The sequence below is a fragment of the Eubalaena glacialis genome, chromosome 2, assembly GCF_028564815.1.
Source record: "Eubalaena glacialis isolate mEubGla1 chromosome 2, mEubGla1.1.hap2.+ XY, whole genome shotgun sequence".
NCBI lineage: Eukaryota > Metazoa > Chordata > Mammalia > Artiodactyla > Balaenidae > Eubalaena > Eubalaena glacialis.
In genome coordinates this window covers 191,315,326-191,340,054 of record NC_083717.1, presented here as the reverse complement: position 1 = coordinate 191,340,054, position 24,729 = coordinate 191,315,326, and the positions used below count along the sequence as shown (strand labels likewise).

The following is a 24,729-nucleotide window of genomic DNA, read 5'->3' as shown; positions in this document are numbered from 1 at the left end:
CCATATGACACTTAAGTGGGAGAGGAGCTCAAGGTGAAGCATAAATATGGGGCGGGGGCTCGGTGTGACATGTCAGTAGGCAGTGCCTAGTGTGACACATGGTGGGGAGGCGCTCACTATGACCGGTGGGAGTGGAGGAGCATTATGTGAAACATGAATGGGGTTTGGGGTCAGTGTGGCTTAAGGATGGAAGGGGGACACAAGTGTGACACTCGAGTGAGGGGGCTCCGTAAAACTTGTGGGAGGAAGAGGGGAAGGGTGTGACAAATGGGTCGGGGAGTAGCTCTGTGTTACACTTAAAAGAAGAATGGACACGTGTGACCTGTGAGCAGAGGTCAGCGTAACACATGGGAGAAGGAGGACTCCATAGGACAGATGAGCACGGAAGAGGCTCAGTGTGACACGTCAGTGGAGGAGGGGGTCTGTGTGACACCTGAGTGCAGACGGGGGTCTGTGTGACACCTGAAAGCAGGAGGGGGGTCTGCGTGACACATGAGTGGAGGAGGGGGTCCGCGTGACACCTGAGTGCAGGAGGGGGTCCGCGTGACACCTGAGTGCAGGAGGGGGTCCGCGTGACACCTGAGTGCAGGAGGGGGTCCGCGTGACACCTGAGTGCAGGAGGGGGTCCGTGTGACACCTGAGTGCAGGAGGGGGTCCGCGTGACACCTGAGTGCAGGAGGGGGTCTGCGTGACACCTGAGTGCAGGAGGGGGTCCGTGTGACTCCTGAGTGCAGGAGGGGGTCTTGTTACCCTGCGTGGGAACAGGCATAGCTGTTGCATGAACCTAGCAGTGCTTTTCAGCCTCCAACTGCCATGAAGTGCAGCCCCACCCGGCGAGAAGACGGACATTCTCGGGTCAAAGCGGGACCCCATGGGGCCACCTCATCCCTACAGACTCCCAGGCAGTATGCACCTGCCACACCAATTCTGATTCAGATTCAGAGTCTAATAGGCAATTTAACAATCCTGAAAGCTACAGAAGTTCCTTCACCAAGGGGAGAACTCCAAATAACCAAACCTAAAACATCTGATGACTGACACCCAAGGTCCCCTGAAACTGAGTCCACTCCAATACCTGAAGAGGACCTTGAAGACATCCGCCATCCCTCCCCACAAACCGGTGCCCCTCTCCCAGCACATCCACAGGGTCTTGGTGGACACTAGAGGGTCCCAGTTTCTGACTCTCCAAGACCTGGAAAATGCCCAGATGGATATCTGACAACCACCACCTGGCCAAGCAAAGACATTCAAGTCAATGGACCAAACCATCCTTGACCACCATGATTTGAGAGAACAGAAGTGCACTGTAACAGACCAAACTACAAGGACACAGCTCAGAATTTTACAATGAAATAAATTTTACTTTACAAGAAATTCACTGCCTTGTCCACCATTGTCTGGTTTTACCCTAACCTTAACCCTCCATCACAGACTTGGCTGCCCCTCCCTGACCCCCTGTGACTCCCCCTCCTCCAATGTGGTCTAACTCTGCCTTGAAACCACTCCAAGACTGAGAAGTCCACATCTTCCCCGCCACCCACCTCCTTTCTCTTACGTCATCAATTCATTCGTTCATTCATTCATTCATTTCAACTTTCGTAGAAAGAGCACAAAATTTAGTCCTTCACCCTCCGCCGAGTCCTGACATGTGACACTCGGGGAACCAGTCTGAGCATCAGTTTACCATCTAAAAAGGGGAAATATGTGACCAACATTGAAGGATCTGGGCAGGACTGGGTGATCCCCAACAAAGGGGACAGCAAGGAGGCGGAGCCAGAGAACAGGGTGCAGAGTGCAAGGAGCCCAGGCTGCCAGAGGGGCTGGACTTGTGCCTGGGGCCTGGGAGCAAGGACCCTGCAGGCAGGCTGGGAGGGCCTGGGCTCCTGGTGCCATTTCTGAGATGCCGGCCACCAGCAGGGAAGAGAGTGGGCACAGGTAGGCTCTCTTTGCAGACCTCACTCAGCAGGACCTGGGCTGAACCTCCCCACCGCCATGCAGTCAGACCCGCCCTTCTGTGCACCACGTCCCCAAGCCGCCCTGGCCCAGGCTCTGCGCCATCCGCCGGCTCTCGTGCGTCTCCCCGAGGTGTGCACTCCCACGGGCCACGTCCATTTACTTGCTGCCTGGCACAGGGCCTGGCACACAGTAGACCTTCACCGAATGTGCAAACGAATGAATGAAAGCCTACCATGTACAAGGCCCTGGGGGCCAGAGTGAGCCCCGAAGCGAGGATGATGGAGGTGAGGCAGATGATGGATGGGTGATGGCCAGGTCCACAGTGACAGAGGTGAGATGCTGTGCTCAGGATGACAGAGGCCAGGTGGAGGTGATGGGAGCCCGAGATGGCCAGCCCACGGGGAAGGATGGGCCAGGCCCTGGGACCCAGTAGTTGCAGGGTACAGTGAAGTGGTGATGGGTGCCAGGATGATGGAGCCCACAGTGACAGACATGCGTGAGATGGACCCCAAAGACTAGAGGGGGGTGGAGGAGGAACCCAGGACCCCACGAACTGGGCATGGAAACCTCTGAGGCTCAAGACCCGGGCGTCCTGCTCAACACCCCCGCCCACTTGCGTTAACAGAATAGCCATCGTGTGCAAAGCTCAGAGAGCAGCTACCAAGCTGACAGCCTTGCCAGTGAGGAACAGTGGATGCCCTAGACTGGGAGTCAGCAAACATTTTTGCTTGCAGACCCCATTAAGGAATTTTGAAAAACCGTCCCGCCTTCCCCGAGCCCCTTTTTAAATTGGCACCAAAGCTTTCATGCCAAGCTTACAGAGTTGCAGTGATATAACCTCCTGGGTATCACATACTAGATATGTAACATGTAGATATATGTCTGTCAAAAGCACAGAGCTCATTGGATTCATCCACTCTCAACCTCACTGGCAAACCAATCGGACAAAACAGACTTTCATCAGCAAGTCTGTCACTTTTAGCACTTTTCAATCCAGGCCAATGCGTTCTATGCATCGCGACGACAAACGTTGCCCCTCTGGATTCTGAGTCTCAGGTAGACGCGTCACCTGGGTGAGAAGGGGGTGGGGCACCGTGGGGCAGGCGGGAACTGACCTGGATGGTGCAGCATCTGGGCTGAGGGCCACGGGGGCGCAGGCATACTCCGGGTCCGAGGCTCTGTCGAGGGCGCAGTGCAGCAGCCGAGGTCTGGGAGGTCTGGGAGGTCTGGGTCCAGAGGTCCCGGCCAGCGCCCGTGGGTGGCAGCGGCTCCCAGGCGGCGGCCAGGGAGGCTGGGCAGGCTGCGGAGACCGGCACAAGACCCAGTGCACCTTGCTCAACCCATCCTTGCCCCTCCATCCAGGAGGCGGTTGAACGTGTCCTGCGAGCTGCCGGGGAAGCTGGGGTCTGGGACCTGGCATGGGGGAGCCAAGCAGAACCCCAGGTGGGTGGGGAGGAGCTGGGGGGCTGCGGGCGGGGCAGGCTCCACTCCGGCACACTGGGCAGAGCTGGTGGGTGGGTGTGTCAGCAACTTACCGGCGCAAGATCCCCCCCACCTGTGGGCGCATCGCCAAGGAGAGGCAATGCGGCGGGGGTGGGGGGGTCACAGAAGGGTAAGGGGTGAGGGCCGAGGCTGCCACTTTTCTGCTTGCTGTGGCTGCACTGGACGCACAGAGGGGCTGGTGGAAAGCTACAGGGGGCACGTGGCAGGGGTGGCTGCGGGGAGTGGGTCTGGAGGAGAGTGGACGTGGAATCCACAGTCAGGGCGTCTGGCGTTAGGGAGAGACCCACTGTCTCTCATCTCCAGTCACTCTCCAGCCTGTGTCTCTCTCACACGCATGTGCACGGGCGCACACACACACACACACACACACACACTCACACTCGCACATGCGCACACACACCCAGGCGCGCACAGCCGTGCACACACAGGCACACACAGGCAGGCTCAGGCTCACGTCTGTCCCCAACCCGGGCCAGGACCCCCCCTGCACCCTGAGCACCATCCCCCCGGGCTGGGACAGCACTTGAGCCTAACCTGGGGCAGCCACCCACTACCAACCGGGCACCTATCTGGCGCTGGGGGCAGTGCAGGAGCTGGGGTGAAGGGGTGCAGACTAATCCCTGGATCAGGGGTCCCAGGTTGCAGAAACCTCCGGAAGCAGCACCCGTGCAGGTGGCAGGAGCCCAGGCTGCATGGGAGGTTTGATAAGACCCTTTGGAGTCACAGTCAATTCTAAAGAGGCAAGTTCCAGCCTGGGTAATTAATCCCAGACGGCCAAGCAGGGGTGCCCTGGGGGCTTTCTTCCTAGCAGAGTGGCCTCTGATTGCTGTGCACTGAGGCCCCGGCCAGGACATCGCAGAAAAGGCCGCTCCTGGCCCCATCACCCTACGGACGCGTGAGTATCCTGTCTCTGAGCCCAAGGTCTCCACCGTGACATGGGGGGGCCCGGGGAGCACCCAGCCCCTGACAGGCACACATCCGTCCACTCCGTCCGCCATCAGCCGCCACCAAGCAAGCAGATAAAGTGCTTTGTGAAGTGCAGGTATATAGGTAACGTTCCACAACGCCCTGCCAGCCCCCCCGGACCCTCACCCAACCCCGCCCCGAGGGCACCTCGGAGTCCAGGGGAGCTCTGGCCTTGGAGGCTTCTCGGCCGCAGAAGACAGCTCGGGGACTGTGGGCTGTCTGGGAGGCACACAGCTATCAAATTAGCCTAAAAAATGTCTCCCTGGAGTAGGGGCTCCCCCTCCGTTGCTGCAGCATTTGGCTTGAATTTGGCCTGACTCTAGAACACTTGGCTGTTGTCCTACCCCTTACTGCCTGCCATCTGTCCTCCCAACCCACCTCCACCCACCCCCTGGGTGGGCCCAGCCTCTGCAGAGAGCTTTGGCCGCTACTGGGACGGGCTTCTCCAGAGGCCCGACGTGACGGCTGAGTGCAGGAGTAGGGGCAGAGCCCAGATTGTCTCCTGAGAAGTACAGGGAGGGCCCTGCCTCCCACCGGCCTGCATGGGAGAACACCCCGCCACGTGAAGGGAGCTGGAGAGAAAGCTTTCCACGGGCCGCCTGCCCCTGCCTCGCTCCGGCTCCCAGCTCCAAAACGATGGCCACCAGTGTGGATAAGAGGGGAAGATTACAATCCGCTGGGAGAAAACTGCAGCCCAAGGCATCTTCATTCCCTGCTTCCTCTAGAAGCTGAGCTGGGAGTGTCTGTGAAATCTGAGGCACGGCCCGACCCCTCCTGGGAAGGAAGAAGGCCATGATTTTCCTCTCCCTCTGTACTCGTCTGCCTCTTTGCCACGAAGCCGTTTCACCAAATGGCCACTACTCACAAAGCGGAAGTGGGAAATCCCACCAGAGAATGTCCCTCCAAAAAGCGGGAGGAGGACAGAGTGAGTGATGGGGAAACTAAAGCCCCGAGGGAGAGTCAGAGACAAACAGTGGCCGGGCCTGGCTCCCTAGGCTCCCGGACGGGGGTCCTCCTGTGCCATCCCCCCCACCCCCCAACCCCAAGCATCCTCACTCCCTCTGGCCTGGTCTTCCAGGATGGCGCTGGGGCTGGGCTCTTGGAGAACGGGTACACAGTCACTCCGGCGCCAAGCCTTCCTACTTCTCTCGATGGGTGTCTGTGGGCAATCCACTCAGCCTTCTGGGCTCTTGCTGAATCTCAGTACAATCAGAGGCAGCCTGGGGTAGGGAATGTTGACCTCCAGAGAGGTCTGGTCTTAATGGACATCAAGTAACCAATCTTTCTCTCAGCCTCAGTGTTCTCATCTGTAAAGTGGGAGCTGACTGGGAGACCACGATGGGCCATCCAGCCCTGACCAAAGGGCAGCCCTCTACACTGAGACCACAGCAGCAGTGGCACCTGGAATTTGGTCTTTTGCACTTGCAGGGCAGGGACTGAATCAAATTCATCTCTTCCTCCAGAGTCTCAGCACAATGCCTAGCATACTCCAGAAAATCTTAGAGTTCGACAACCTTCCTGGGAGGGGCTGTGTCATAATCTCTGGCCTATATTAAGTCAGGAGATCCAGAAGTTCCATCTGTCCTTATTTCCACTACTGTGGTTCTACTTTGAGCCTCGCCCCCTGAAGTTGATGATGTCATGGAGTGGTTTCACATTTTCTTCACAAACATTACAAGCCCGCTGGCTCACCCATTTTGCATTTGGCTTCAGAATTTGTTGTGGAAACTTCTAGGAAATCAGCAACGGGTGATCCTAATAATTGCTTGTTCTTGGAAATCTCCTAAAATAACTTGGCCAAATGGGGGGGGGCGGGGGGCAGGGCAGTCCTCTAAGAGGACATTTCTCCTCCATTCCATCCCAGGTCTCGAGTTCCAGTTACTCATAAAAGTTTTTGTGTGCATAGTTTCAAATTCGAATGAATTTCCAGGAAATATCACCAAAATGATGTTGGCATCGTTAGGATGTGTTTTTCAAGAACGCTTGCTAGCTGCTCCCTTTTCCTGCAGACTCCAACTGCAGAAAATAAGTCAGTTTCTGGGATATATTATTGTAGCTATGTCTGAATGGCATAAACGATGGTATCAGATTCTCAGAGCCTCCCAGTCTAAAGATTTCAAAGTCAGCACATCCAGAATCACACTCACCATTCCCTCCTCCCAATGTTGACACTTCTCATCACTTCAACCGTGTCAACCCACGACGTTCTTACGGTTTCGGAGCAAGGCAATGTTTTCAGCCTTATTTCATTAATTGCCATCTCTCTCCAGTTTAGTGGACCGTCTGGTGTCAACCCAATGTCTGAAGGGCCACAATGACCTTCAAGTTGCTCGGGGCAGGGTCCCAGCCCAAATTGCAGCTGCATCTGGGAAGCTGCCATCATGTCCCCGTGTATTTGGGGGCCTCCTTTGCTGTCCATGCCATCTGCACCACCCATCACGATGGCCTGGCCCCGTCTCAGTCCCAACCTCAGCGAACTTCCGTTGCTGGAAAGAGGCAACCAGATCTGACCAGCCCCGAGGTCGTGGCTTCACGCCGGGCTGGCGAGTGGGCGTTTAGCACCTTCCCCTGGGAGAGGAGCTAAGCCGCAGAAACGAGCTTGGGTTACATTCCAGGGTCCAGCCAACTTGGCAGCCCCGTGGGTCAAGTCTGGTGTGCAGCCAGCCATGAGTCCGGCACAACTAAAAGGCATAAAACGGCACTTTGCTGCCGAGATACACACTCACGGGCAGGCTCCGTCAGCAGGGCCCCGCCCACAATCCATGGCTTCTGCTGCCAGGCTCTTCCTAACACTCTTCCTCCGGCCAGCAGCCCCTGCTCCACATCTCTCCTTATGCATCTGGAACCCAACTTCCTGCGGGGTTCAGTACCTCCAGTGTTGCTAGCGAAGAGAGCTGCAGGCCATGCGTGGAGAGCAGAGTCTCCTCTGCCACCTCCGGTCAAGTCAAACCTTGGCCACACCCAGTCGTGCCCAGGCAAGCCCATGGCCTTGAGGCTTTCTCAGCAGTTCTGCACGTCTGAGCTTCATCAGAGGCTGCAGCTAGGGTCTCAGTTCTGAAATATCAAGGGGGCCCTCATTTTGGAGGCCCAAGGTTCACTGGAGGCCAGAGCTGGAGTCTCAGTTCTGCAACATCAATGGGGCCCCTCATCATGGGCATCTGAGCTTCATCAGAGGCTGGAGCTGGGGTCTCAGCTCTGGAACATCAAAGGGTCACTCATCATGGACACCTGAGCTTCATCAGAGGCTGAAGATGGGGTCTCAGCTCTGGAACATCACAGGGGCCCTCCCTCTGGATGCCCAAGGTTCACTGGAGGCTGGAGCTGGGGGTCTCAGCTCTGGAACATCAAGGGGTCACTCATCATGGACACCTGAGCTTCATCAGAGGCTGAAGATGGGGTCTCAGCTCTGGAACATCAGAGGGGCCCTCCCTCCGGATGCCCAAGGTTCACTGGAGGCTGGAGCTGGGGTCTCAGCTCTGGAACATCAAGGGGGCCCCTCATCATGGACATCTGAGCTTCATCAGAGGCTAGAGCTTGGGTCTCAGCTCTGGAACATCAAGGGGACTTTCATTTGGATGCACAAGCTTCATCAGAGGCTGGGGGCCCTGATGCAGGACTCTCCTGGACTCTCGGCTGCCCCTTGGCTGGCCGTGGACTCATCCAGGTGAGCACACTTGGAGACTGTCTTCTTCTCATCTCAGTGCTGCCTGGACCCTCACTCAGCACCATCCATGTCTCCATCTTGATCAGGGACTGGGGTCAAGTCTCCTTGGCTGAGATGTGGCCATGGTCCCCGAGGTGGTTCTTTCTCTCTGCAAAGGAGCCATGCTCAGCCCCATGCAATCATGGCTGGACTTGCCTGTAGTTCCCTTGAGGCACCTCCCTGTGGGGAGTGGAGGGGAGGAGGGAGGAAGAGGAGGAGGGAGAAGGAAGAAGGTAGAAGAAGAGGAAGAAGAAATGGGGAAGGAGGAGAAAGAGGAGGAGGAGGAGATGGCCGTAGTGGTGGTGGTTGTCACGGCTTTGGCGTTGACAATGGCATTGACGGTGGCAGTGGCAGCGGTCAGCCTCTCTTTCCCACTGGTTGCGTGTCCAGCTCATCTGCTCCAGCAAAGCCAGGTGTGCTGACCCCAGGACTCCTCGTGGACTCGAGTCCGACGCTCCCTCGCCCTTGCTCCCCTCTGTCCCCATTCGGCCCCAGCCACACACTGCCGGCCAACAGCCTGAGCTTCCTGAGCTGGGCGCCCCTGCCAGTGGGGCAGGGGCTGCATCTCGGGCTCTGCCTCTGCGGTGCCTCAGGGCCTGCTCAGTAGCCAGCTCGTGGGATGAGTGTTGGCCCTGGGTCGCAGCCAGGCTGGACCAGAACAAGCTCGGCCGTCCGCTCCCCTTTCGTTTAAGCAGGATGACTGCTCTACCAGGCCCCCCACCAGGGCCCTGGGAATATGTGAGGAGCGGGGGCGGGGGGAAGAGTCGCAGCCCTGGGGGCGGCCCCTCCGGGGCTCCAGGGACCAGCTCAGACTTCTTCCATGTCCTGTCTATATTCCTTTCTGGAAAGAAACCTGGCTTCCTAAAACCATTAGAAGAAGGGGGACCTGCCCGGGTTAGTTCATCCAAACATGCATCCATCTCAGGATCCCCCCAGGCCAGCTTTGCTTCTGGGCATCCCGTCACCCTTGAGTATCCAGTGGGTAGGGGACAGGTGGCTTCCTGGGACCGGAGCTGGCTCCCCTGCCCCTCCCATCAGACGGGCCCGAGAGGAGGAGAAGCCCCCAGCCAGATAGCATCCCAACATTCACCCCTCCTCAGATTAGTAGCACATCCATCACTGTTTTTGTTAAGGCAAGAAACACATTTATTGAGAGCACAACGGGGTGTGCCAAGCCCCCGGGAGGGCACTTTCCGACCGCGTCACATGCTCCTCACAACAGCCCTGTGAGGTAGGTGTCCGATCCCATTTCACAGGTGCGGACAGCGAGGCTCGGCGCTCCCCCAAGTCTCAGGGTTCATGAGGGGTGGGGAGGGGTCCAGCCCGCGTGTCTGACACTCAAATCAGTGAAGTCCATCAGTCAGAGGGCGGGGAGGCAGGGAGGACACGCCCCTCCATGCAGGGGAGTGGCCCGGGTCCAGAGTCTTTGGGTCCGGCCTGTCCCATGGGAACGCGTGCAGGTCTCCCCGTGGCTGTGGAGGCTGAGAGAGACACAGGTGCTGATGAAGGCCACCCGCTCCTGGGCTCACTGGCGGACAAGAGTTCTCATGCACACAGGCACGTGGGAGGCAAGGAGCAGAGAGAGGGTTAGGAGACGGGTCGCTCGGGGGCCTGGACCACATGGGGAGAGGGCCCTGGCCCCCAGCAGCCATGGGGGCGAGGTGAGCACCCAGCCACTATCCCCTGCACTCTGCCTGGTGCCCCTCAACTCTGGCATCCCACACCCGGTCTCCTCCTCCTGCAGAGATTTCCAGAAGCATCACACCCTCCTGCACCAGGAAGCTCTGATGGTCCTCACCTCATTCACCCAAATCTAGAACGCTTGGCCTTGCTAAAAACCACCCCAGCTCTCCTGTCCAACCTGTTGCCAATTAAACTTGGGCATTTTCTAAACTATCAGCTTCCTCCTCTTTCTAAAAATTCTCCCTGATCCTGCCCACTTGGACCTCAATCCCCTCCCCTCTGAACCTGCTACATCTCTGTATTGAAAAGCAAACCCTTCCTTCCCTCGCTGTCCCTCCAAAGCTGGCCGGGTGCTCCCCTGACGCCCTCCACTCCGCCCTGCAGCCCCCCTTTGGCAGTTCCAGAAAGCCCAGGGCTTCCGCAACCAGGGCCCACAGGCTGCAGGGTGCTGTGGCCAGCCCCCACTGGGAGGCCGGGTAACGAAGCATTTATTTTCACATGAACAATCTCATTGAATCCGACAATAACCACGCCAGGTAGATGTGACTATTTCCAGATTACAGGTGATCAAACTCATCCAGGCCACATACACATAAAGGTGCTTAGGTGGCTTCGAGCCCCAGACCTTGATCTCAGAGCCAGTATATACGGAGTGCAGCAAGGCACTATGCCAGCAACCCCGGAGCGGACACTGTCATTATGTACCCATTCTACAGGGGTGGAAACCAAGGCTCGGGGTGGTCCAAGTAACCCTCCCAAGGCCACTACGCTGGCAAATGGTGATGCCAGAACCAGAACTCAAATGGGTAAGTGCCCCGCCCCTCAGCTTGAGGGGGTGGGGAGGAGGGCGAGAGGAGAAGAAAGGAATCAAGGTCTGGGGTCCGATCCCCCCCTCATTTGCTGGCTGACCAGGGCTGCATCCCAGACTGGGCATGTGCCTTACAGGTTAATGCTGATTGTCACCAATGGTGAGGACAAAGACTTTTCAGGTAAAAGACCTCCCCTCCCCAAGGGCGAGGGCTCCTGAGGCCCAGAGAGGGCGTGGGCGGGACCAGGACACCTCTGCCACTTGGGAATTGCCAAATGCCACGTCATCAAAATCACTTGGACCACCTACTGTATATAGCACAGGGAACTATAGTCAATATCCTGTGACAAACCATAATGGAAAAGAATATGAAAAAATATATATATGTATAAGTGAGTTACTTTGCTGTACAGAAGAAATGAACACAGTATTGTAAATCGACTATACTTAATAAAAAAAAAAATCACTTGGACCACTACACATAGGAGTACATTTTAGCCCAAATAAAGTTTTATTCTAGATATAAATATTTCCAACAATGTTCAGAAGACAGCTATTTCCATCAGGAGGGTCCGTCCGGCGGCCGCCCTCTGGGCTGCACCCCCTGGGGTGAGCCCCCAGCGCAGACAAAGACCCTCAGGATTTGCCCTGAAGAGTCTTTGCCAAGAAAACACACCTTTTTCTCTTACAGAAACGCATGCAGATTCAACACGTACGTCAGCCAACAGTCAATTCAGCTTTTCACATCCACTAAAACCTGCCCTATCAGTCAGCGAGCGCCTAGTCGGCACCTACTAGTGTAGACAGCAGGGCTGTGAGGGTCAGAGAAGCATAGGTCTCAGAGTCAGGGAGGGGGTCTAAGAGCTGCTTAGGCATGACCTCACTGAGCTTCGACTTTCTATCTGCCCTCCAGAGAGAGGCGGGGACCCAGGCCTGCCCCCCTCAAGAGGACGAGGCCCTGAAAACACCAGGCACCTGAGAAAGTCCTTCCCCCTGGGTCACACAGGACCGAGGTCCATCAGGGAGCAGACACCCACACACAGACCCACAGTCTACCGGGAGGGGGACCCTATCAACCTGTCCCTAGCGTGGGGCCCGCCCCTCGGGAGCTTCAGACACGTTCTCAGGGACATGGGGTGGCCATGGTGCAGACACAGCCCACTGCAGCTGTGAAAGGCAGAGGCCAAACCAGGAGGGTGGTGAGGCTTCCACAGAGGGAGGGGCCAGGAGGGAGGGACTCAACGAGATCCCCAGCTCAAGCCCACCTGGAATGGAATCTGGTTCCATTCTAGCAGAACACTGATGTCCCACACATGTGAGACAAGGGCCAGGAAAGGAATTCCGTGGTCACGTGGAGACCCCCGATCCAAAATGACCCCTGCAGGGGTGTCTCCTGGGACTTCATCCAGAGCAGGGCAGTATCTAATTCGGCCAAGTTTCCAGGTCCCACTGAGCTCTGGAGAACGTGACCTGCACGGGAGCACTGCCAGGCGTGTGGTGGGGACAGAGACACACTGGGGCACATTTGGGCTGGCAGAGGCTGGCCACGGTAACTGGGAGGGCTTGTTTGGCCAAGTGGAAAGAGTGCCCCCCGGCTTTTCATGGCAGACTGTTCAGTCCTGGCTCTGACACTCCGCGGTCCCTGATTCTCAACTTCCTCATCTGTAAAATGGGCCCACACGCCAATCAAGCAGGGAGCTTGTGGGCGTGGAACAGCCCCAAGTTTGGTTCCAGGCCCATGGAGGGGGCTGAAGACTCATTTATTTACCTTACAGTCAGGGAAAGAAGGAAGCGGGCGGAGGAAATTAGGAGCACCGGCCTTTCCCTTAAAAGGCAGAAGAAGGTGTTTTAGTCCCTAAAGATGTTACCCAGAAACCCTGCTCGGGCTCTCTCGAAACTGTCCCCCTGCCTTCCTCCCTAAGAAACACCCCGGGGCACCCACAGACGTCTGCAGAAGCCCCTCCACAGGCCAGGCAGCGACAGGTAGGACAAACCCAAAGCAGTCACCCTGCACGCAACAAGCAGCAGCCCAGGATGCGAGGGGAGAGGAAGGGAGGCTCCGAGGAAGGGAAAAAGCCATCACTCATTAACCAAACCAATATTTACCCTGGGCCCACATCGCTAAACGCTTGCAGACTGCTGGGCCTCTGCCTTACACATCCCACTGACTGTTGGAAATACAATCTTAGCATAAGGTCAAGGCTGACTTTTTATTCTCTTGGAACTAGGAAAGGCATCCCTGTTCCCTTCCAGACAGCCCCCAACACGCGACCGTTCTCAGTGACAGCCAGCATTTCATTAGCAGCCCTGGGCCCTCACAACAACCCTGTGAGGTAAGCTTTCTGGTGACCCACAGCTTAGAGAAAAGGAGACCGAGGGTCAGAGAGGAAGGAGAAGGGACTTGCCCAACACCACACAGTTAGTTAAGCGCCCCCCCGGATTCTCATTTCTAACACAAAACACTGACTCGTTAATCGGACAGCGAAAGTTCCATCAAGTGACACCCGAAGCAAGAGTCCTGGTTTTCGAACAACACACATCATACAAAGGTCCATAAGATACAACAACTGTTAACAGGTTAATTAGGAACAAAATACAATCTCTTAGTAAAGGTTATAAACAACCGTCGCTTGCATTGGGTTACAATTTTGTTATTTGACCATCTACCTGTCCATCCTTTCAATGGAAATGGAAGGTGACCCCCCTACCACTGGCCTGGTACTGTGTTAGGCACCCAGGCTGCTGACATTTGAGCCCAAATGTTGTGAATGGGGAGAGGGGACATTAGTGGGGAGAGGTGTAATGTCTTTGACAGCTGGTGCCTAATATTTTGGGGGGAGGACACTGCTGGGAGGGGTCTCTCGTGGAGGATAAGCGCCGCCCACAGGCCAGACACAGCGGTAGGCAAGACACAGATGGGGCCTTCCAACCGATTCCGATTCCGGAGACAGGTGTGAACGCGTACCCCAGGGGGTCCAGGGCATTGCCCAAAGGGGTCATCATTACCCAGCACGAAGGTTCCTGCCAAAATTACAACTGCCTAACCTTCGAACGCCATACAAATTTAGCATTCGTTCCCACAATACCCACTGCGTGTTTGACAAAATGATTTCCCGCTAACCTGCCCAAATCGGGCTGCCCCTCCCGGCCTGTCATCCCGCCCCCAGCCCACCCCTGGGGGCACGCGCACACCCTTTCAGAATCACAGTTCAAAATCCTGGTTACATCAATCCTCACAACAGCCCTGCGAGGTGGGTGCCATGATCTCCCCAGGAGACAGACTCAAGCTGTCACCGTCAGTTTAAACCACACGTTTGTCCAGCTCCAGGGTCCTGGCTTTGTCGACCACCCCCACTGTCCAAGGCAATAAATCAAATACAGAATTCTCAGTAGAGCCCCTAGATCTACGCCTTGTCCCAAGCAGGTAGCAGTGAGCTAAGTTGGAGATGGGGGGGGCGGTGGTGGATGCCACCTGGCCTGGGACCTGCATCCAGGGTTCGCCAAGCGCTGTGTGCCTCGGATGCCCTGTTGTGCCAGTAGATTGTTCTGTGCAGACCCTGCATGGGGCACGATCCTTGCCATCCAAGCAAGCAATCATCTTCCCCAATTTTTTCTAAATAGAGCCCAGAGTTAGCAAATCTCAAAGGGGCAGGAATGACTCTAAGTTCCCCTTTGTGCAAGATCAGGGTGTTCTAATGACTTGAAAGCCTGCTCACGGCCAGAATCAGCCTTTCGTTTCAGACCCCCCAGCTCTCATTCTGGCCTCTTGAGGCTACGGGCTATGATTTCTGAGCACCAAGGAACACAGTTTGCTGATTACTAATCAACTTAGTTTGGGGAGGAACAAAGTCGGAGAGGGCTATCAAACTTTCCACAGAACTCGGGTCTAGGGGTGGGAGCTAAATCAAGGGTCCCGCCTTGTTACTGACACACAAACATGGCCCCTGGCAAACATGCCCGTCTTTTCCTTCGAAAGGGGACGGTCGGAATGCGTCCCGTGAGCCAGCTCTAGTATAGCACCGGCGGATCTTTTCAAATGTTTGTGGACTGAGTGAACGAATGAAGGGATGAAAGAATGAAGGGATGAGTTACAACCACTGCCATCTGGTGGGAGGAAGCTGAAAGGCTGAGGGCAAAGCTCATGGCAGGGACCATGCACCAGGCAGGGTGGCCTGGGGGGACATCTCTGCTCACGGGCGGGGGAGGGGGGGCCGCTCTCGGACCCTGGCCCTGGTTCCCTCACGGTGTGTGATGCATGGGAAAGCGCCATGGGGAAGGAAGCCGTGTGGGTGACGGTGGCGGATGACATCCAGCTGGGACGTGCTCAGAGCAGTGACCCCGGAGGAAGAAGCCACAAATAAGGGCGTTCACTTCATAACCACAGCCCATGGCACTACACAGCCTGCCCAAGAGGAAAAGGTTTGCTTTCAGGAAAGGGAAAGGCCAAAGCACCAGGTCAAGAGATGTAGGCCAAATGCACGGATGGATGGATGGATCAAAATAATGTTGGGACTCATCACTGGCCTCCCAAGCTTCGATGCTGGGGCAAACACGTGGGTGAGAAATTCCGATGCAGGCAAACAGCACTCGGTGCTATAGTAGAGGGTCAGTGGGAAGATGCGGCCCTCGGCTGAGAGCAGAGGGTGTTCTGGAAAGCAGGGGCAAGCCCTCCTTGGGTCACGTGCCCTCCCCGAATGGCCACGGTGACCTTTGAGCCCCAGCTAGCCTTGGGGCGGACCATGAGGGGAAGCCCGAGGAGAACATGGGGTCCATTCTGCTCCTTGGCTCACGGAATTGAACTGTCCCATTTCTGAAGGAGGATTCACTATCAGACCTGATCCGACATGTCCCCTTAATCAATTAAACCCCAAAGACCAACACGCAGGCCTAGGGGACATTTGCTCACAGGACCCCTGGAACGTAAACGGCAGCTGATCGCCTCAGCTGATTGCGCTGAGAGGTGGCAAATGGAGGTGCAGGGGCCCGTCCTCCTCAAGGTGAAATGGGGAAGGGGGGCGGGTGGGAAGTCCACCACTTAACTCTACAAGATGGTAGCACAGTTGTCTGGACCCTGGAGGATCAAAGAGATAGTCCTGCCCCACAAGAGTTATAGAGGGTGAGGTTAGAGTTTGTAAATCACTAATGCACAAGCCCACCAGGGGGATGTGGCCTTAGATACTGCTGGGTTGACAAAGGGAAGATGCCCATTTCCCAGGAAGAAGCAAAATCCTAAGGTCAAATGAAGGGTCATCTAGGCCAACCCCACTCCCACTAATTGAATCTCCTTAAAGCCACCCTCACCGCGTATCTGCCTGGCCTGCCCCTCGAATGCCTCCAGTGAGGAAGGGCTCACTACGTCCTGAGGACACTCGTTCCATCCTTCAGTCTCATCACAAAGCCATGACCCGGTGGACTTGGACAAACAGTTCACAGAAGATAAAATGCAATTTTTTAACAAACACATGTGAAAATGTTCAACCGTCATTAGTAATCAAAGCAATGCAAGTTAAAATGACAGAAAAACACTTTTTAACAGAGATAAACTAGCAACATCATAACAAAATGCTAATACATCGCTGGACATTATAAAATGCTGTAAGCTTTCTGCTATTAGTCAATATTCATACAAAAATTCCTGGCCCTTCATTCAAGAAACTCAACCCTAAGAAGTTCATTTGTTCATTCACCAATCCTTTTATTCACCCATCCTTCCCTCCTCTCCTCTAACAGCCAACCAACCATGCACTCACTCACATCATCATCCATCCTCAATCCTCTCCTCCTCAGCCAACCACTGACCTGCTCCCTCACATCTTCAACCATCCTTCCATCCTCTCCTCTAACAGCCAACCAACCACTGACCCACTCACTCACATCATCATCCATCCTTCAATCCTCTCCTCTTCAGCCAACCACTGACCTGCTCACTCACATCTCCATCCATCCTTCCATCCTCTCCTCCTCAGCCAACCAACCACTCACTCACATCTTCATCCATCCTTCCATCCTCTCATCTAACATTTAGCATCGACAACATTTCAGGCATTAGAGATACAAAGATCAATTCAACAAGCTTCTTGCCCTTAAGGGGCTCACAGCCTAGCAGGAGAAACTGACATACCATGAAACAACAATCATTTCTAGGTGTGGGAAAATAATTCGTAAGAATGAAAAAAAAAAAGTGGGTGTGCTAAGCCATTAGCTGTGGCATAATTTGTAACATTAAAAAAAAAGAGGAATTATGCATAGCAATAGTAACAATAGCAGGTTGATGTGGTGAATGACTGACATAGCCGCTCAATGAGACACAAGGCAGTGACGTGATGAAGTCTATGGAAGAAAGAAAAATGTTGACGACAGAATATTAAGTGGAAAAGGCAAGATGTAAAAAAAAGAAAAAAAAGTGTATGTGGTGAAGAATGGCAATTAGGTTTAAAAAATGAACGCTCATTTAAAAAAATTAGATGTCCATTTTAAAAAAGTGTGCTCATAAACAGGAATTTGAAGGGAAGAAATAAAGATGGGTTACATGTCGAATGATGGGTGATCTCCTGCTCTAGGTCATGTGCTATCCACACCATTTACATTAGGATCACAAGGGAGCCCTTGGTCCATCTGCCCCAGAGGCCCAGCCTCCGTCCTCCGCCCTCTGGAAGGCCAGCCCCGAGGCCAAGCTTCCTGAGGAGGGAGTTGGGAGTTGTACAGAAATCCAAGGAGACTTGCAGCTCCTGGTGTCACCAGGGGAAGGATTTGTGCAAGGGGTGCATGCAAAGGTCAAAGTCAACAGACAAAATTTGTCTTTTTTTAAAAAAGTGAGAAGAAAAAACACACACTTGAGATAAGCCCTGATCAGAGAGGAGTGCTGAGATCCCATCTTGGACCTCACGGATCGGGCATGGACAGAACTAGATGGGGGCCCATGTGGAAATTCCACCCCCAGCTTCTACAGCCCTCAGAGCCCTGTCCTGAAATTCAGCATCTCAGAACTGGAGACCCTTAGAATGCTGGATCCCAAACTCTTAAGAGCTCTGACCCGATGACCCTCAGGCCCTCAACATTCCTAAACAGACAGAACTCATCCAATCCCAACCCACCCTCGCCCCTGGGCATTCTCCCACCAGCCCATTTCCATCCATGTGACCCCTCGACAGCCCCTCGGACCTGGGGAGAAGGCTCCCCGAGAGGTTTGCTCTTGTCCCTCCCTATTTCCTCTGTGCACATGGCCGTGGCCCCCCACTTCTCCCCAATACTTTCTAAGTCTTCTTGACCCTCAGCTGACTTTTAAAACCACACAAGGTTTCTTCAGAAAGACTCTCCCAGGCTCTCCCTGCCCCAAGCCCCTCCCACCCCCACTCTGGTCCACACGATGACACCTGGGCTGTTTGGGGGGCTCTCTGGAGACCCTCTCTGAGCAGGTGTCTTCAGGGTTAATAAGTGTGCAGAGCCCTGAAGCCCCAGCGCCACCTCAGGCCCACGAGGCCCTGCTCACGTGACCCAGACACGTGATTCCGTGTCCTCCATCTTCTAGATGCCGTCTGTCTGCATCCATTCAGGGCCCGCCTTCAAAGCATGGAGGCTGCCCCCGGTCCCCCTCCCTCCCTCCCTCCCCACATCCTGTCCGCAAACCCTGCAGCTTTGATTCCTGTGCCTCCAGCTCGCTGCCCTCACAGCGCACCTGCATCATCACTGGCCTGGAGTAGAGCTACGCCCCGCCCCAAGCCTGTGGCTGGCCACTCCCTGTCCCCACCTGGGGTCCAAAGCCGCTCCGAGTGGAGTGTAACCCCCTTGCCACGAACCATCCCCTCACCTCCCACCCACCAGGCGAAACACTAGCCCCAGCTGCACCCGACCCCCCTGGGCGCCCCACTCCCCCAGCCTCGGATCCTGGGTCCAGCCAAGCGGCCTCCTCCTGCTCAGGGCACTTGCTAGGAATCCAATTTTTTTTTTTAATGTCCCAGATAGGAATCGAGAAGTCCAGAGGGACTCTGGTCCTCATTTTTAGAGACAAACACAGGCACACAACACACAAGTGCACAAATCCTGTCCGGTACAGAGAAAGGAGACTGCACAGAACCAGGGCGTCCCTGGGGTCGGAAGCGCCAGTACAAACAGCCCCCAACCCCGGCGGGGGGGCGGGGGGGTGTGCGGGGGAAGGCAGGTCAGGAGGGGAGAGGACAAGTTCAACAACACACAGCGCAAACGCGCTTTCCGCCGAAATACAGAGAGTACATCGGAAAACAGTCGAGAAGACAGCAAGGCCTTGAAACGGGCTCTGGGGATGCCAGGGCGAGGGGGCCGGGATCCTGCGACCACTTCTGCAAACCCCGGGCTGAGAGGCACCTGCCCCGGGACCCCCTGACTTGAGAAGGGAAGGCAGCCCACCCCGTAGAAGACCCTGGGGGCTGGAGGGCTCCCGGGCACATTTCGGAAAGTTGCGGGAACACGATTTCTGGTGATCTGGCCCCTACTGGCCCCTTCCCAAGCCACCTGCACAGGCCCTGGATGTGAGTGGCGCCCCTCCCAGGACAGCGCAGCAGGCGGGGCCCACACAGCCCCCAGGGCCTCCTGCTCCCTGACCCTCTGCTGCCCCCTGGCGGGAAAAGCCTCCCTCGCAGGTGACCCACGCCCAGTTCCCACAACCTTCGGCAGGGCCCGGGGCCTGAGCCCTTCCGCCTCTCCAGGGCTCTCGACGGGGCACTGCCAACACGCAGGACAGCATTTGCCCCACGATCCATCCAAGCGGGCAGCGGATGCCATTCCGAGTTTACAGATGGGGAAACTGAGAATGAGAGCAATGAAGTGAAATGGCCCCCACAGCCAGGGTGTGACAGTGGCGCTCCAAGGCAAGGGTCCTCCTGGGCCACCTCCTCCCCGCCAAGAAAGTGCAGGTAACAAGCACACAACATGCCAAGAGCCACCCCTCCCTGGTACCCACTCCCTTCAGCTGGCGGGAACCCAGGGACCCCAAACTGGAAGAGTCCTCCCTCCCTCTCTGCCTACTATCTCTTCCTTCCTTTTTCCTTCTTTCCCTCCTTCCCTCCCTCCTTCCTTCCTCTCTCCCTCGCTCCCTCACTTCCTTCCATTCATCCATTTCTTCCAGTCACTCATTCGTTCATTCATTTAGATTTGACGCCTTTATTTACCGACTTCAATAGCATGACTTTCAATTAATCATAGCCCCTCGTTCGTGAACCTCTCCCTTCTCCTATTTATTCGTTTATACAGTATTTTTATTCCTTATTCCTTTCTTTCGTATTTCTCCCTTTCTCTCACTCTTCCTTCCGTTCCTTCATTCTTACAAACTCAGGTGCACAGAAGGATGATGAATCAGGCTCCCGCGTGCGACATCCTACTGTCCCTGGTCCAGGCAGCACCACCTCTCATTCATTCACTCATTCATTCATTTATGCACTCATGCATTTGCCCTTCCTTTCTTTCTTATTTTGGGTATTCTTTTACTTATCAGTCTCCAGGGAAGTAATTGTATTAGTCAAAACTCCATGTGCAAAATAACCATCATTGGCCCATGTGTTTATTTGCCTTTGCTATCTTTCTTCCCTGCCTTTAGTCGCCTTTTACACTTTACTATTTATTCTTTTATTTATGGACCTCAATTGCATATATTTTATTACATAAAGATGATAAAAGGCTGGAAGGTGCAGCCTTGTGTTTGGGTCGGGTATTTCCTCTATTTTTCATTTACTCTTGGAAAGGTGTGATGTATTTATCTATTTAAGGAGTACGTATGTAAACTAATTATAATCCCTGTTAAGACAACCTCTCTTAACTAACCATTTATCAGCTTGGTTGTGGGTTTATCATCCTTCCTTTCTCCTTTTTTCACTTCTTTTTTTTTTTTAATCTCTCCATCCTCCCTTGTCCTAGAAAAGGGGATTGGATGATCTCATCCATCATTAGGATTGATGACCTCATCCCTAATCCTAACACATCCTTCTCTCAGACACACCCACGTCTTCATTAGCTTTTTATTAGTCCCTCCCCAACCCCGCCTTTCTCTTTCACTTAGTTTCACTTTGCCTTCCCTCATCTCTTTCTTTGACTCCCTGATGGCTTTTTTTTTTTCTTGCATCTTTTCACTCTTAGGAACCTCAGGTGTCCGGAGTGAGATGAGTGACAATCCCATGGGCGACACGCTCCTGGCCGTTCCAGGCATTTCCATTTCTAATTCAGTTGTTCATGGGTCCATTCATTCTTTCTGTCACTCTTTTATTTCAATATTTATTCTTTTATTTATGGACCTCAGGTGCACAGAATTGGATTAACCATAATCTGTGGTTCCCGGAGCCTTCTCAGCACCGGTCCATGTGGGGCCCGCTTTTGTTTGTTAATTCCTCATACTGGTGATTTGGTTGAGGATTTATTTAACTATCTCAAGAGCCCAGTTTTGAATCAGTCATAATTCCTGGCTCGCGGTGCCTTCTCGTTTTTTTGTTCTAACATGGCCCTCTCTCTCGTAGATTTATGTACGTATTGATTTATTCCTTCAATATGTTTTTATTGCTAATATCCATCCTGTCATAATTGTCTACACCCCTCCTTCACCGCTCTCTTTTTTGCATTCTTTTATTCTCGTGAGCCTCGGGTGCAGACGTGAATTAATCAAAATCATCTTTCTCATTCATTTGTTCACACAACCATCCCTCTACTTATTCTTTCTTTACGATGAACCTCAGCTCTTACTAGTGATTGTATTTAATGAATAATATTTGTTTATTATATGTAAGTACTTATCCAGGAAGTGCCTCTTCTTCCATAGGTCTATTTTCTTTTCTTTTCCTACATCTTTCTTTCTCCCAGTCCCTCCTACAATTTTTCAAACTTTTTCTCACATTCTCAGGGAATGTGTGAATTTATTCCTTCAGGCATTTATTTATGTGATTGTTTTCATTATTTATCAACTTCGGGGCCAGAGATTTGAATTAATGTGGATGCTCTGTGCTAAACCAGTCCCTTCTCACAGACTTCACTGTATGACTTATTACCTTCTTTACTCCTTTTTTAAATTGTTTTATTTTTTTCTCCAATCTCAATTGTTTTTTTCTACCAGTCTTTCAGCCTTTTTTTTTTTTAGTGCCTTTCCTTCTCTTGGAGATTAGGCACCAGGGACTGGATGAATCCTAACACCCCCTGCAAGACCGGCCTCCTTGGTCACTGCAAATCTTTTTTCTCATTCACTCTTTCATTCATGCATTCATGCATCCATTCAGGTTTTCTTTCTTTTTGATGATTGTTTTTACACTTCTAGCTGGCAGGGGCACCTAATTGGATACATGATAATCTACAAGCAGTGGGCCCTCCCCTCCCTGGCCTCACTGAGGTCCTCCCTTATGTATTTCATCTTTGAACTGCCTCCTGGTTGGGTGGGCGGCAGCCCATCTCAGAAGCCCAGATGTGAATTCATCACTGTGCTTGGTTCAGGCCCCCCTCTCATTCTTATTCCTAGAACTGCTCTCTCCTATATATGTATTTATCTATCTGTCTGTTACTATATTACCTTTCTCCTTTTTTCCTTTTTCATTTCTAATTTGATCTCTGATTTGTCATTCCTCTCCCATTTTCACTGTTTCTCTCTTTCACTCTCTCACTCTTTCTGTCTTGCATTCTTTCATTCTTCGGAGCTCAGGTGCCACTAACTGATAAATCCTAATGTTACCTGCAAACGGCATCCTGGGGCCCTGCAGCTCCATGTCTCATTCCTTCCTTCCTTCCTTCATTCATTCATACCATTCTTCCTTCCTGCTGTTTTTTTCTTCTTATTAGGTATATACTCCTCTACTAATGGAATGGGTGCCCAGATTTTGACCCATTGTGATCTACTGTTTGGGCTGGCCCCTTATTATCACTCCTAGCCTAACCCTCTTCCAAGAATATACCCATTTATCACCTCTTAACTCTTTCTTTCTCTCTTTTGTTGCAGCTTTCCAAATCTCCTCCTTTCTCACTTTTTCTCATCTGTCTTCTTTCATTCTCCTGGATCTTTGGTGCCCAGACAGTGGGGGGGGATTAATTACAACCTTCCAACAGGCCCCTCAGGAGTGCCTGTGGCCATGGCCCCTCCCCGCCTCACGCCATCATGTCTTTGTTTCTTTAGATACTCATTCACTTGTTTATGGAGATACTTATTATTTTTTGATAGTACTGTGGCTTTTAGAATTGGACTAACCATAACCCTTGATTCATGACAGTCTATTACTCGACTCCTAGCATTGCCTTCTTTTATATGTTTATTTATTCACCCACTAATGTATTCCTGGACTGAACACTTGTTACTTTTTCTTCCATATTTCTTGATTCTTATTTAGATGTTTTATTTTATTCTCTCTCTCTTTTAATCCTTTCGTGGAACAGACCTCAGGTCCCAGGACTGTATGACTCAAAACCCCTCCTGCCATGCTCCCATCTGGGTCCACGGATGTCCACCGCTCATTCATTCATCCCATCCTTTCCTTTTTTCTTTTTTCTTTTTTTTTTTTTTTGGCTTTCTTTCATTTCAGTGTTTATTTATTTATGTGTGCCCAGAGTGTGAAAAATTTGGTTAAAGTTAACTCTCATCTCTGGCCCCCTGGGTCCTTTTTCGGTTTTAACTATCTTTTAAACTCTTCCTCTGTTGTTTATCTTTTTTTCTATGGCTGGAGCATGTATTTGGACTAATCCTAATGCTTGGCTTATAATAACCTGACATAGTCCTCCTTATATATTTTCTCACCCCCTACTTTTAAAAGTTATCTTCCTTCTTATTTATTATTTTGCGTCTTTCCATTTTTCTTCTTCCTTTCAATCATTTGTGCCCTTTCTCTTGTATCTTTTCACTTTGATGGGCCGCATAATCTCACCCTCACCACTGGTTTATGCATCTCGACTTCTTATTCATTCTTTCATCTAGGTTTTATTCTTTTATGGACAAACTTTAGGTGCTATATACTTGAATTGCACGTGTTCCTTAGTCCACGATGACCTGACATTGGTTCCTGTGTGGCGCTATTTATATATTGATTCAATGCTTTATTGACTTATCTATTGATCTCCTGTGCATCAAACTGGATCTCCTTCAGGGTACACTTCCTTACCTATTTATTAGTTTCTTCACTCTTTCATGCCTTCATTCATTTATTCATCCATTCACTTACTTGGACCAGGTAACAGAGCCCAGCAAAATGACCTCCCAACCAGAACAATAGAACATTCACAATATCTTTGACCTTCCAGCTTCTTCCCATCAAGTTAACCACCAAGGTGCGCACAACCCACAGTCCTTGACACATATGCATGGCAGATGCAGGCACAGGCAGAGTACATGTTAGTGCAGCCAAAACACCCCCCACCCCCCGGGGCTCACATCCTACACAGACGAGGGTCAGAGTCCCCAGGCCCCCTTGGCGGGGCAGGTGCTTCCCCGTGGACCCCTGTGAATGGCCATCCCCATGAGAAACCTGTTTCAAGACCCGAGAGTGCACAGAGACACACACGGTATACACGATCTCCCCGGTGGGAAACGACGGACATAGAGTTCATCTTAAAACAGACGGCTTTGTCTGTAGCCATATAAAAATATTTTGGCCTTTCAAGGCAAATACAAAAGGAACTACCCATTACCATTGCTGAGTGTCTCAGTCCCAAACAATAAAGAACTTGAAGAGGTTTAGCCGGAAACTTTGAAGACAGAAAATCTGTCCATTCCGTTTTCCAGACATTTCAAGGGGGGGAAGGTAAGTGAAGGTCATTGGAGCTCGAAGCCCGATTGAGAGGCTGGTCTCTTGGCCCGCGTTTTCTCCTTGGCCCTTTGAAGGGCCCCCCAGCTAGGCCACTTCCATCCTAGTCTGCCCTGCGGCACAAGAGCCAAAGGGAGACTCAGCAATGAAAGGGCCATTCATTTAGAGGAGAGAAAGAGGAAAAATTCTTTGGGGGTCCGGCACTTGAAGCCGCCTATAGAATTCTTTTGCCACAGAGACGACACGAGGAGGCTGGGGGGTCCTGCCTCCGAACACAAGCCCCCCAGGTCCACGCTCAACTGGGCTCACTGGGCACCCCTCTCCCCGTGAGCGGACCACGGACCAGTGCTCACCAGTCCCTCCCATGAGGCTGCTCTGGG

The 24,729-nt window shown here is 53.0% G+C and overlaps 1 long non-coding RNA gene across 3 annotated transcripts in view; it reads right to left on the bottom strand.

The window, feature by feature from the left end:
* Positions 1-9,250: 9,250 nt before the first annotated feature.
* Positions 9,251-24,729, bottom strand: part of LOC133084520 (uncharacterized) — a 34,122-nt gene continuing 18,643 nt past the window's right edge. Inside the window, exon 6 of one of the 3 annotated variants that reach the window (XR_009699452.1) lies at positions 9,251-9,609. This is a non-coding gene — a long non-coding RNA (uncharacterized LOC133084520). Of the gene's footprint in view, positions 9,610-11,111; positions 16,950-19,683; positions 24,463-24,729 lie in introns of those variants that run through there. The other 2 variants (XR_009699450.1, XR_009699451.1) reach the window with 2 other exon arrangements.